The 13237-nt window shown below is 32.7% G+C and overlaps 1 protein-coding gene across 2 annotated transcripts in view; it reads left to right on the top strand.

The window, feature by feature from the left end:
- Positions 1-5196: 5196 nt before the first annotated feature.
- LOC113060894 (C-terminal-binding protein 2-like) overlaps positions 5197-13237 on the top strand; it is a 41176-nt gene continuing 33135 nt past the window's right edge. The window contains exon 1 of one of the 2 annotated variants that reach the window (XM_026230149.1): positions 5197-5429. The gene's annotated coding sequence lies outside the window, so the exon portion shown is untranslated. The remainder of the gene's footprint in view (positions 5430-13237) is intronic. The other variant, XM_026230150.1, reaches the window with a different exon arrangement.

Genomic DNA, 13237 nt, shown 5'->3' with positions numbered 1-13237 from the left:
TATATATATATATATATTACGTAATCAAATTTCTAAAATAAAATATTAGATTAATTATAAGATTAGTAAAAGTATTTTAAAATACTCAATCAGATTACAGTTACTTTTTATTCATTGTATGATTTCTTAAGTTAATAACAATAGCCTAATAAACTATTGAATTTTTTTTCCTATATATTTCAAAATAGCTACAATAATTATAGCCACTAGCTCTAATTTAATGGAAAATTTAGAGACCACACGCAGCATATACAGTTATAATAATAATATACAATAATAATTATATGTATTTTTATTAAGTTTAATTAAAATATTTGAAATTATTTATTTTAAAATATTGTTGCATATTTAATTATTATTATTATTATTATTATTATTATTATGTTAAAATTATTTTTACATTTATATTTTTAAATGATTCATATCTTTTTTTTATCTTTTCTTAATTAATTCTTAGCTTTTCAGTTTATGAACCCCTGTATTTCTTTCACAAACCCCAGCTTGGGAAACCCTCATGTAATATTTAATGAGAAACTAATCAAAAAATCATATTATATTACCTTTAATGTGTAATGTAATTGACTGTATGACTAACTAAAATGTAAGTCTTCATGTAATTAGTTTTCAGCAATGAACTACAAAATTTGATTACTTTTTTGTTGTCAGTGGACTACAAAAAAATAATGCGTTGATTGCGGCTTCTAAATTACATACTGGCTTGATTAATGGTTTTTTGGGTGCAACCTAAAAGTATTTAATTTAGCCCTTGTTACATACAAGCAAGTGTGTATTGTCTGTTTTAACCAGCAGAGGACAGTGTCCTTTTATCTGTCTATATGTCACTCAACAGCTTTGCAGTGTCACAAATTCGTTTTTTTTTTTTTCATGAATGCAATATATTGTATAATAATAAAAAAAATAATTTATTTTAAGTATCAATTTTGTCGTAGACTATGTATTAGGAAAAACTTACATATAGAAATAACTCTGAATGCATATTTTAGTAATTATTAAATAAATTATATTAAGCATTAGGTAAATATTAGGGTCTCTTTTGCTGTGAAATAATTCCATTTTCTTCTTCATAATTTTAGTTTCTTATGGGAATCAGGGTTATTATAATTAACTAAAACCTTAAAAAATTACAAAAATACAAAATAAATACTTAAACTTATTTAATTTCATCTAACGGCAACATTTCTACTGAAATACTAAAATAACTGAAGCTAATTAAACTAAAACCAATAATTAAAATCAACAATAAAAAAACTATATAGACATACATATATATATATATATATATATATATATATATATATATATATATATATATATATATATATATATATATATATATATATATATATATATATATATATATATATGTAATTCAAAATATTTACAAAAATTATAATATCAAGGACAATAGTACCAATGGGAATATTTATAACATCACAAAATTAAATTGCCATTTAATGTGACGTTTTATTACCTGATGTGATTCAAAGAGAGAAACTGGGATTTGTGGGGATAAAAGTAAAAAAAAAAAAAAAAAAAAAAAAAGTATGAGGTTTGGGCTAAAGCTTAGTATCCTGCCTTTGAAAGAGATTAAACAGTGAACGGTGTTACATTAGCTCAGCTTCAAAGAGGGACTGTGAGATTGCCATCTTATTCGAGCAGGTGCTGCATTTGAAACGGCAGCTGGATTACAGTCTGTGCACACCTGGAAAAGAGCAGCCAGGAGAATCCTCTGTGCTCTCCAGATTTCCTTTAACAACACGTCCAGATAGCAAGAACCAAGGGAAGAGTCACAGAGAGGAATCACTCTCTTTGTTTAACCCACATTTTGAAATGCAGTCCAAGAAAATGACATCTAGTAATTAGGTATTTATTTCTTTAATGGTAATGAAGTTTTGCACATTGCATTTCTTTCATAACCTATTCATGAATGATAAGCATGTTGCCATGGTGATGGCACAAAGAATTCTCTTAACATTGTCTGTCCTCTTAATATTGTCTGACTTACTCTGGTGCAGGTTCAGCTGATAGTCTTTGTTTATTTCTTCTTCAAATGAAAAAATTGATCTTGATATTATTTGTATCTGCGCTGACAGTTTATTGAAAGCTCATTGCAATTCTCATTGAAAAATAAATTGCAGGACACAAGCTGATGGATTTTCTGAATGCATAATAACCTTGCGGAGATCAAAGAATTGCATCTCATGATTCATCTTTTATTGCACTGCGCTTTAAAAGGCCCTGACACACCAACAAGCATTTGAGTTCTGTTAAAAAATAAAATGAGTTTCAAAAAGGAAAGTTTTCACTAGATTGTTACATTTCCATTTAAACAAACCTGTCAGGATTCTATGCCAACTAATGTTTTAATGACAAGGATCTATGTTAAAGATGGTCCGATGTCAAGGTACATTAGAACATTAGAATGCATTACGAGTTAATAGAGTAGATTAATCACCCGAAATCATTTCTGTATTAAGAGCCTTAACTTAAGGTCATTCCATGCTAATCACTTCATTTCACTGGCTTCATTATAATTAATATTGCCAGATAATGAATTAATGAAACAGTCTGGCATGTTTTACACGAGAGGTCAAGACAAATTATTTAGCTCATACTGTTCTCCACTGATGAAATAATGAATGCATCTTAACACTGTAATTAGCTTTTTTTTTCAGACAAGTGTAAACAAATGCTTCTTTGTAATGCAGAAATGAATTCAGTCCGCACTTATAAGATACATGTGTGATCTGCAGTCTAAAATTTACCTTTGATTTCCAGTCATTATAATTCATTGGGCACAATTCAGTTATGTTTTCTAAACAGCATGTTTTCCTTGATGCTGTTATTTGTGAGATCACTGTTGCCTCTCAGCCTCACATCCTTGTTTTTCAGCTTGGCCCTGTGATAACTCTGACTAACCTTGAGAAATGGCTGCAGGAGACCCGTGCAACAGCAGAATAAACCTTCATTGCGATGAAATATTCATTCAAATGAGGTGGAGAGGGCTGTTGAATTAGAATAAGACATTGTTAAAGATTACTCACATCCAGGCGTAAAGTGCATCATTGTGAATAGATCAGTCGGAGCTGATGCTACAACACAGATTCAGTGCTGCACCGGTTCAATAAAATGATTCATTTTATGACCATTTGATCAAGCTACCTGATTGAAACAGATTCTTTCAGAATCACAAACATTAAGTTAAGCCAATAAAGTCACCATTTCAAGTCAATTTAACAAGCAATTGAGAACCCAGCTAATAAAATGGTTTTAAGAATGTTTAATTCAAAATCGTAACATTCCATTTTATAATTTTAAAAAAATTATGGGAATGTTACTTCTGAATGTTCTCTTAATGTATAATAAAAAGTTAGTTGAATGTCCAACTAAAATGTTTCAGAAATAATACATATCATGAACTATTAAGATTCACACTGGAAGAATGTGTTTGTTCATAACTTATAAAACCTCTCTATGAGAACGTTTGAGAACGTTTTATCCGGGAAACCTGGTACAATGGTGTTAAACAAAAATGACCCTGGTTACACTAATGATTCACACTGTACATTCCTAAACCCTGCAAGGGTTATACTTTTCTGCATATTTTCATATTCATACCCAGGGTTAAAAACTGGGAGCGACAGTGACATTTTACGTGAGATGATCTGATTTCATTAGGGCAATTTTAGGCCTCAAATTTTGTTTTTAACAAATTAAACAATTAATATTGTTCCATATGGTTTAAATAAAAAATATTTTTTCCCTAAGTATGAATCTCTATATACAAGTGCTTTTCTACAGTCCATAAATTAAGTTATACATTTAATAAACACCATTCACTTGAGGTCATGCAGTAAGGAAATATTATATATATATATATATATATATATATATATATATATATATATATATATATATATATATATATATATATATATATATATATATATATATATATATATATATATATACACACACACACACACACACACACCATACAGTCAATTTGCTTCCTTCCCAGGGGACACAAGTCATACAAATAATATGTTGTGAATTATATTTAGTTTCTGTGAAAGTGTCATAGTTCTTGACAGACAAATCAGTCTATAAGCAGATACTGCACAGCAAATAGTCAAAGACTAACATTAAGAGAAAAATTAATCTTAAATAAGCATTTTGTTCCTACAGTGGCAGAATGTAAAAGTGCTGAATTCGGTTGTATAAGTGTGTGTGTGCCTACAAAAATGTTTCTTTAAAAATGTAATATTTTCATGCTTATTATGAGGTGCATTTGGAAGTTCGAAAAGAGAAAGACTGGATAAAATATATGCATCAATAACACAAGCACGTTTTATTATCCAGCTTTGCTTACATATTTTTTTTCAATATCACTGTATTTTTTTTATTATTATTTGATTTATTGTCAGTATTTATTGTTAATAAGTTAAAGTGTTTTTATTGGCTACTCAAAATGGTGTCTTGTAAAGATCTGTTATGTCTGACCTGTAGTTACAATGAACTACTCAGATTTTAAAATATTAATTTACCTCCACCTGAATGATGTGAAAAAAAAAAACTGATTTGCCATTTATGAATACTGAATGTTTACATAAAAAAACGGACAAAAAGTGCATTAATTTTCATATTAAAAAAATGATCTCTAATCAGACAAAATTATTACAAAAATCTTTAATCATCATCACTTCTCTCAGATATGAACTGAATTTTTTTATTAAATTAACCTTATGAAGGATTTATCTCTATGGTCTGAGACTAAACATAAATGGTTAAAAATATTATATTCTAGTTAAACATGATATCATAGCATAGTTTTGGTGATTTTAATTAATTGTATAGTAAACAACCTTATTAGTCAAATTCAACTGAACTGAAGTCAAGTTAAATTTTACATTAAGGAAGACAAACACTATTTTATGAAAAAATTAGATCTCAAAAAAGTAACAAAAAAAAACTGAAAATCAACCCCAGGGGTCAAACATGAGAGAATTTCGACTTCTCTGTGACAGCAATCAACGCCTAGTGTTCCGCAGGCCTACTGTGGTCAAACTGACCAGTGCTAACGCACTCGATGTGGGCGTGACCCCGCGCTAACCGCGCCGCTATTGGTCGGCTCAACCCAAAGACCCGCCTCTTTAAAAAAAGATAGAGAAAAAAGAAAAGGAAAACAGAGACATCTCAATCCTTGCAAGCGGGGAAAAGATGAAACGTAGTGCACCATAATCTCCGGATCACCTCCTCTTTTTTTCCTAAACCCAGTAAACCACCTTCTTGCGCTCTGAACCAAACTGAGTCACATCTGTAAGTTATTTCAATCACCTAAAGCCAAACATCACCATCAGACATTCAGTTTTGGGATACGCTGGATTAAGTTCTGTAGCATTTTAAAGGTGAGTCGTTAATCATGAACGCTTCTACGTGTATTTAAGTAGCGGATTGTTTCTTAATGCATATATGAACCCGATATACTCATACATAAAGACGTTTGTCCAGGTAAGATAGAAGATGTGGACTACTCGCCGGTTGTTGGTTTGAGGAACCGCGGCTGGTGTTGCGCGGTGTGTCCGTCCATGCGTGCGTTTATTCGCCTGCGACATGGAGGGGATGGGTGGGCTTTTCGCTGTGTTTCTAATATCCGAGGACATCTTGAGCCACTCGGCGACTGAAAGAGTTGGAATGGAACGTCTTTGGTTGTTACATTGGCTCTTTGATCCATTGCTACATTGTATCGGCTGATTCTTCTGGATTTGGATACATTGTTTCCGTTTGATCAGGTGTTGCAACAATGTATAAAACAGCTTTATTAAAACTCTGTTGATGTGTTCCGTATTTACTGATAGCATTAGCTTAATGTTGCATGTATTTTAAGGGCACTGTGTTAGTACATGGACAATCAGAGTCAACATGAATGTAATATTTAGTTGATAACTGTATAATCAGTTTCCTAAATAAGGTTTCGGCCAAGTCAACAACCTCTATTTTTATGTAGTTTAAAAGTTTAGTCTGTTTGCTGAACTTATTTCATACACGTTTTTTAAGGATTAGTGATGTTTTTTGAAGATTTAAAACAAGATATTAAGAAGTGTGTGTGTGTGTAAGTGTGTGTGTGATGCCCCTTTGTCTTTGCTGGAGGAGAGGGGGTGTGTACAGATGTTCTCTACCAGGACATCTGCTGTTTCTAAGGGCTTTGTCAAGGGCCCTTTCAAGGAGGTGCTTGGGCCTGAAAAAAAATGTTACTTTTCCAAGCTTAACTCCAAAAACTATCAAATGCGAAGCAGACCTTGCTGGATGCAATGCATATGTTAATAATGCATAGTGTTACTCATAAGCAGTTATGTACTCTCAGTAGTTAGCATGTGTGGGTTTGACCACTGGAGACCTTGATTTCTAACACGTCCATTATGTTTCCCGCTGAGAATTCTCCCTCTCTCTCTCTCTCTCTCTCTCTCTCTCTCTCTCGCTCGCTCGCCCCTGAGCACTCACACATCACACATTGAATCATAGTGTACATGGCAGCATACGAAACAGGAAGACATTTATTAGAGTCAGACAGGAAAATGCAAAGGGCTTCTTTAATATTAATGGCATCCTGTTCTTCAGGTGTGCATTCATTTATAAGTTGCTTGGATAAGCGGTTCTCAAGTGGTTTTAAATCTGAAAATCAAGGGATAACCCTGCACAAAAATTTTCTTGAACAGGAATGTCCCCAAAAACTTTGAAATAAAATAGTTATAAAGTATTATTAATAAATTAAGTATTTACCTCAACAACCACTAATAGGTTCAACAGATTAAATGTATTCTGATTTATCTTTCTGTTCCTTTCGTGGTTTTGTTTATGGTTTGAGCATAAAGGCTTGCCATAAGTGACAGGTGGATTTGCTCCAAAATACCATACAGTTATTCAACAACAGATGTATTTTCTCTTTCCTTTTTAAAGGTGATAAGCCTATTTATTTTGTTGTTCAAATTATGCACAGCTATAAGGGTTATAAATATTTATTTATTTACTTACAGGTACTTGTTACTATTTTTAAACAAATTCATAAAATATATATAATGTTGTCTGATTATTTAAGCCACTTATTTCTCAGTTTTGTATTTCATCATATATCACTCTTTGGTTTGATGGTGACCTGATGGTGTAGGGATTTATGGTGCGAAATGAAACGTTGACCTGAAGACTTCAATTATGAAGAAAAATAAAATCTCATAGAAGAAGTTTTCTTTTATAAGGTTTGCCAATAGTAGGATTTCATGTGTTCCACCGTATATTTTACATTTACTGAAAGTGATGTGCAACAGTTAGACCTGTTTTCTGAAACTTATAAAAGTCATGATTCATAGAGTCAAGAAACAAAAAAATAACATATGATGTACTGGAAAATTCAGCATACAAACTTTCAATCAATATTTTTGTTTGCACACATTATCATTCAAAAGTGTGGGGTCTGTAAATTCTGTAATGTTTCTGAAAAAGTATTTTGCTCACCATATTTATATTTATATTTATATTTATAAAATGTGATTTTCAGAATCATTACTCTATTATGTGATCCTTCAAAAATCATTCTAATATGCTGATTTGCTGCTCAGAAAAAAAAACATTATTTTTTACTATCAATATTAAAAACAGTTGTGTTTCATATTTTTCCGAAATCTTTGATGAATGAAAAGTTCAAAAGAACAGCATTTATTTGAAATATAATTTTATTATAACAGCTGTGTTATGTACTTTCATGTCACTTTTGATCAATTTAACATATCCTCACTGAATAATTAATTTCTTAAAAAAATCTTACTGACCCCAAGCTTTTGAACGGTAGTGTGCAGATCATATAATAGTCTTTAATTCATCTTTATTTCATGTGGCTTGCATTCATTGGCTCAGGAGTATGGAGTTGTTTGGTGGTGGATGTGCTGAGCTGTGTGTTTTCCAGCCTTTAGTTTTGTCTTTTACATGTGAGCGTGTTCTTTCCCAGAGGCAGTGATAACACAATGAACATCCAGTGCAACTCTTTTTACAGTTGTGTTGAGGCCAGGAATGTTGAGAGAGCACAGAAGTGAAATCTGTTTGTTTTCGAGCGCCTGGATGAGTGTAGCGTGAATTTTAAAGAGCGACGCTCACTTGAGCGGTACAGAGAAGATGAATATTAATGATTTCTCCTCAGTTTAATACCTTGTTTAACACACACTATTATGGCCTCTCCTGCATATATTCATTCTAGTGTAGTATTCTGCTGATTTTTGAACAGTTGAGAACTGAAAGGATGTCTGACGGTGCCTGATAGGAAGGTAATTGGTATGAAATTGGAACATGGCATCGGCCCTAGAGCTGCAGAATTCAACCTTTATTTCGTTGACTGCTCGTGGCTCAGGGATGTGTCTGGCTGTCATTCAGAATGCAATGAGATTCAAGCTCAAATGTCTTCAATTCAAATCACTAGATCCTCTTCTTTTCTATTAAAGAGTACATTTATAAAGTGTTGGAAAAGTAATGGAATAATGCAGGAAAACATAGTTTTCTAGTCTAGTTTTGCGTGGTTGTTGCTGTAGATGTCAGTGAACCTTCTGTTTTGTGTTGCCCAGTCATAAATGATCTCACACTCTTTCTCCTGCCAGAATCGGTTGTGAAGGAAATGCTCCAGGCTATGCTTCCTGTTGCTTTCATACAGGCATGAGATCCTTCATGTGCTTGACAAGGGTGCTAACCTTTGGTGTAAAATTCAAAATCTACCCATGCAGAATTAGATATACCTTTAAAAAGATACTTTGGTTTATTTAACAGGGTTGCTTTTACTGTGTGCACTAGGTGACATTGATTAAGATTCTGTTTGTGTTAAACCCATATACATTTTGGCCAATACTGGTAAAGATGTAATGATGATAACAGAGCTGAATACTCCATAGTGTTTAAAAAGAATCTCTGTAAAAAACACATACATTTCCAAAATCTTCATTAGTGTTTCGATGCATGTGCTCAGACTTTTGATGAGTAATAGATGTGTGTACACTGAAGATAAATTATTAGAAAAAAGATAATGCTGTAATCGAGTTTGGAAAGTTCATTTTCATTTGAATATTCAAAGTTCATAATCTTTGTCTTGTACCAGTACAGAAGTTGGTTCTGGATGTTTCAGAGTTTTAATATGCATTATATTTATAAATACTTAGGTGCTGCCTGCACAAAATGCATTGTGCAACATTTCTATTGTTTTTTTTTTTTGTTGTTGTTGTTGGTTTTTTAATCACTAGACCTTATACTTTCTCTCTTTTATTATTGCACTTTCTCTCTTTATTATTTAATTTTTCAAAAGCAAAACTGCTTTGTGTGAATGTATACATATATACACATGCACCAGATGAATTTGGCCATTATGCTCTCATCTCATGTCTTTTAAAGCATCTCTTCACATGAGCATAGAGCTTTTATATCACTGGGGCAAGTTAAAAGAAGAAAAAAATACAAATTGCATGCAAAGATGATATTTTTATCCTACTGCTCACGTTTTTAAATGCAGAAATGGTCTATCAATTGTCTTTGTGTGTGTGTGTGTGTGTGTGTGTGTAAAGAAGCACTTGACAGATGTGTTTCTATTGTTGACTTTTGCACTTGCATCACACATCTTTTGCAGCGTTTTTCACATGATGCTAAAAACTTGCAGCTCAAGTTAAAAGTAGTACAACTTTTAAAGCAATACACTACAAAGAAAACCATTTTTCCATTCACCGGTCAATTTTGAGCTATTTAGCTTCCGTAACATGTCTTTATTTCAGACCAGTTAAAGGTAACAACCAGTTTTTATTTATTTATTTAGTTTTTAAAAATTTAAGTATTTATTTGATTGCACTGTTATTTATATCAGGAGACTGATAACAAGAACGATATGTGTCTTGGAAATAAAACAAGAATTTTAAATACTGGCTTCATCCAGTGTAAAAATATGCAAATGAGTGCATATTGAATTGCATTATGCTTGATTTTCATATTTAAACATACCATTTCAGACATTTTATTAAAAACTGGTCATAATGTATTAATGTGATGTATTAATCAACTGGTAATGTGTATCAGTTATTTTAAGTTTTTCAAATTCAAATTTGAAAAAAGCACACAGTTAAATATGAAAGACTTAAGCTCTGCTTCTATAATGCGGATGATACTTATAAATATGGTTTAAATTGGAAAAGAAATTAACAATATTTATTTCTGTTTCCAATATTGATTTTGTCAACTTATATGAATGTGCAGCTAAATTGTTCTCATGGATCTTTAACCCTTTTTTTGGGAGCATCTCTGACAGGTAAGGGCATTATAAATAACCCCATGCTCTTTCAGGCTAGAGCCGATGTCCTTTGAGTCAGTGTTCGGATGGGAGGAAAATGTCCAAAGTGTCTGAAATTGCGGATGAATGTTCAGTATCAACCCCTGAGCTGAAATCACGTTGCGCTGTAGGAGGTGATGTGAGCAGGTTATTAAAGTTGGCCTCCAAGAGTGAGAGTCAAAGCAGGGTCATTGAGTTCAGCGTGTTGTGAAGGGGTCAGCGAGGCAAGGGCTCGGGGCAAAGTGCTTCGCTCATAGCTGTGACTATCACAGATCAATACAGCCATCACCCAGCTATTCACATGCCATTTGTGGAGTCATATTATGAATGCTGTTTGCATGTTGTGATGTATTGTGGTGTGTTTGTGACGTGTATATATAGAGGTTTCTGTCCTACACCGAGAGGAAGAAAATGAGCGATATGACTGAGAATGAGAAATGAAAACGCATTTGAAGATACAGATGTGTGGGAGTAAGATCAAGTGTTACTGATGTTGCACAAGGATGTTTCTGTCCCCGAGAGAGAGCACATGGGAACATTTTGTTGATGTTGCTCTTTTGTTGCTCAAAAGACTTTAGTGAGCTTTCAATTAAGTTTCATTTAAAGCTGAACGCTACATAAATGTAGAAATAATGGCTCAGTTTTCCTAAACGCTTCTCTCCTTTCAGTGCATATTGAGATCTCTGATTTTTAAATGCAGACTTTGCCATCTTGGCATCCCTGAATACAGTTTGAGAAATTGTTGGCATCTCCGAAACTCTATGGAGACATGTCTGAGCTTATACAGCAATAAATATGTCAAATATATGAGAAATACTTTTTGGAATCAGCATAGCCTAATAAAATATATTTGGCTTAATCCTTGTGCTTATGTACTTTGAAGGAATCTTATTATACATCTTGCTGGGTAAATGAAAAAAGTGTTATGTTAAAATAAATATATGCTACAAATATTTTACATAAATATATTTTGGGCCATTGTCAATGTGTGTATGTATATATATATATATATATGTATAAAATGTATTTATGTAAAATATTTTAGCATATATTTATTTTATATAACATTTTATCTTATATATGGAAAAAAAATTACACTGACATTATATGAAAATTATCTAAAATATAGTATAAAATATGAGTAACTGAAACTATTTATCTACTTAAAACTGTTTATATTTTATGTAAAATTATACCTGCAAATATTTTAACATATATACAAAAATAAATAAAAGGAATAAAAATCCTCTACACTATCCCAGCTTGCAAAATGAATAAAAATATATTCAGCAACATCTTGATCCCATGACCTTCACCAGACCACCTCTCTCTCTCTCTCTCTCTCTCTCTCTCTCTCTCACTTTTTTTTCTTTTTTGACTTTGATGTTTTTGATTTTTGATATTAGCTTATGTCCAACACACCTATCATTTGTCATACAGGTCTTAAGGGTTAATTGTTTATTAATTGTCATATGTTTTTAAAATACATGTTTGTATATTTTGAAGTATATAAACATAGCTCAGATCGTTTGCTGGAAGAATTAGATGAGAAATATTTGAGTTCATATTGAGCTCTCTGGCTTTGGAATCTTCGTAATATGCGCACATTTTGAGAAAGCACTAGAGTCTGAAAGAGACTAGGGGAGAAAACCATTTAATTTAGAGGAAACCGTAGAGATATTAAAGAGATAGAAAGTGAGATATATGACTCAAACAGAAAGTGATTTGTTAGGTGATATGATTATGAACTAGCCAGTATAGGTCAAGCGTTCATAAATGGTTTCAAAACTCTGGGGTCTGCAAAACAGTGTTTAAAACGGCACACATGACGCTTGATCTTTTATCACACTTTAACAGTGACACATTGTGAGCGTTCTCTCTGTTCCTCTTAACTCTTTCAGCATCTCCTCAGATAACCTTCTAGTGTGTTTCACACACACTTTGCTGAAGTTGATTTAAAACCCATCTCCTTTCTGTGTGTGCGTTACAGGAAGCTGCTTTGATGAGCGCTGGCATTTCTAAAGGTCTCTGGAAAAAACAGTTGTGATTGCTTGAACTTATTCAATGCCACAAAGAAATATGCAGGAAATGATCTGCATATTTAAAATGCCACCTCGACAAAATGCTCCAGAGCTATTAAAGACCGAAACATCTCGAGAGAGTCTGAAATTCACAGACCGTTTTGGTCAGGATTTTTATTTCAAGTGATAAAAGAATAAATGCATTAATCTGGTAAAGTAAAGACCAGCTTATATTTCATCACAGAATCCTATAGGGGAAATCGCATATTTTAGGACCGTTAGGGAATTTGAACTATTATGCAAATGTATTGATTTATATTTTTTTTCCATCTTATTTTTTTTCATCAGTCTACTGTTATTTGTTTGTTTATTATGCTGAAATATGAGCTGGGCATCACAGTTTTCATGCGATTGAGAAGTGAGCGGAAGAGTTTGACGCTGAGAGAGTGGAGTATCAAAGCAGCGTTTAATCAAATCATTCCCATAACAGCTCGGTTTTGCATAACTCTCAGTGAATATTAAGATGAAGTGAGGTCAGTGTAAATGTGTCTATTGTACAGGATAAACATGAGGAACGAAACATGCAAACATCAATCACAGAGAGTGCTGCGGCTGTCATAACACTCACACACACACACACACACATACAGGTGCGGCTGAATCAAAGCAGCAGGTTTGTGAATGGAGCAGATGTCATTTATTTTGTGTGAAGGAGTGCTTTTAGAAACACGAGTCTGTGAAGTGGATACAGCTGATGTCTTTATGCCTCTGAAAGGTGTTTTCTCTCTTCTAGTGCTGCTGCATGAACTGCCACGAGATTTACATCTCAAACTATACCCTCTTATTATGATCT

Source organism: Carassius auratus, chromosome 42 (genome assembly GCF_003368295.1).
Source record: "Carassius auratus strain Wakin chromosome 42, ASM336829v1, whole genome shotgun sequence".
In the NCBI taxonomy this organism is placed as follows: domain Eukaryota; kingdom Metazoa; phylum Chordata; class Actinopteri; order Cypriniformes; family Cyprinidae; genus Carassius; species Carassius auratus.
Note: the sequence above shows the minus strand (reverse complement) of the source record. Positions and strands in the feature narration are given on the sequence as shown.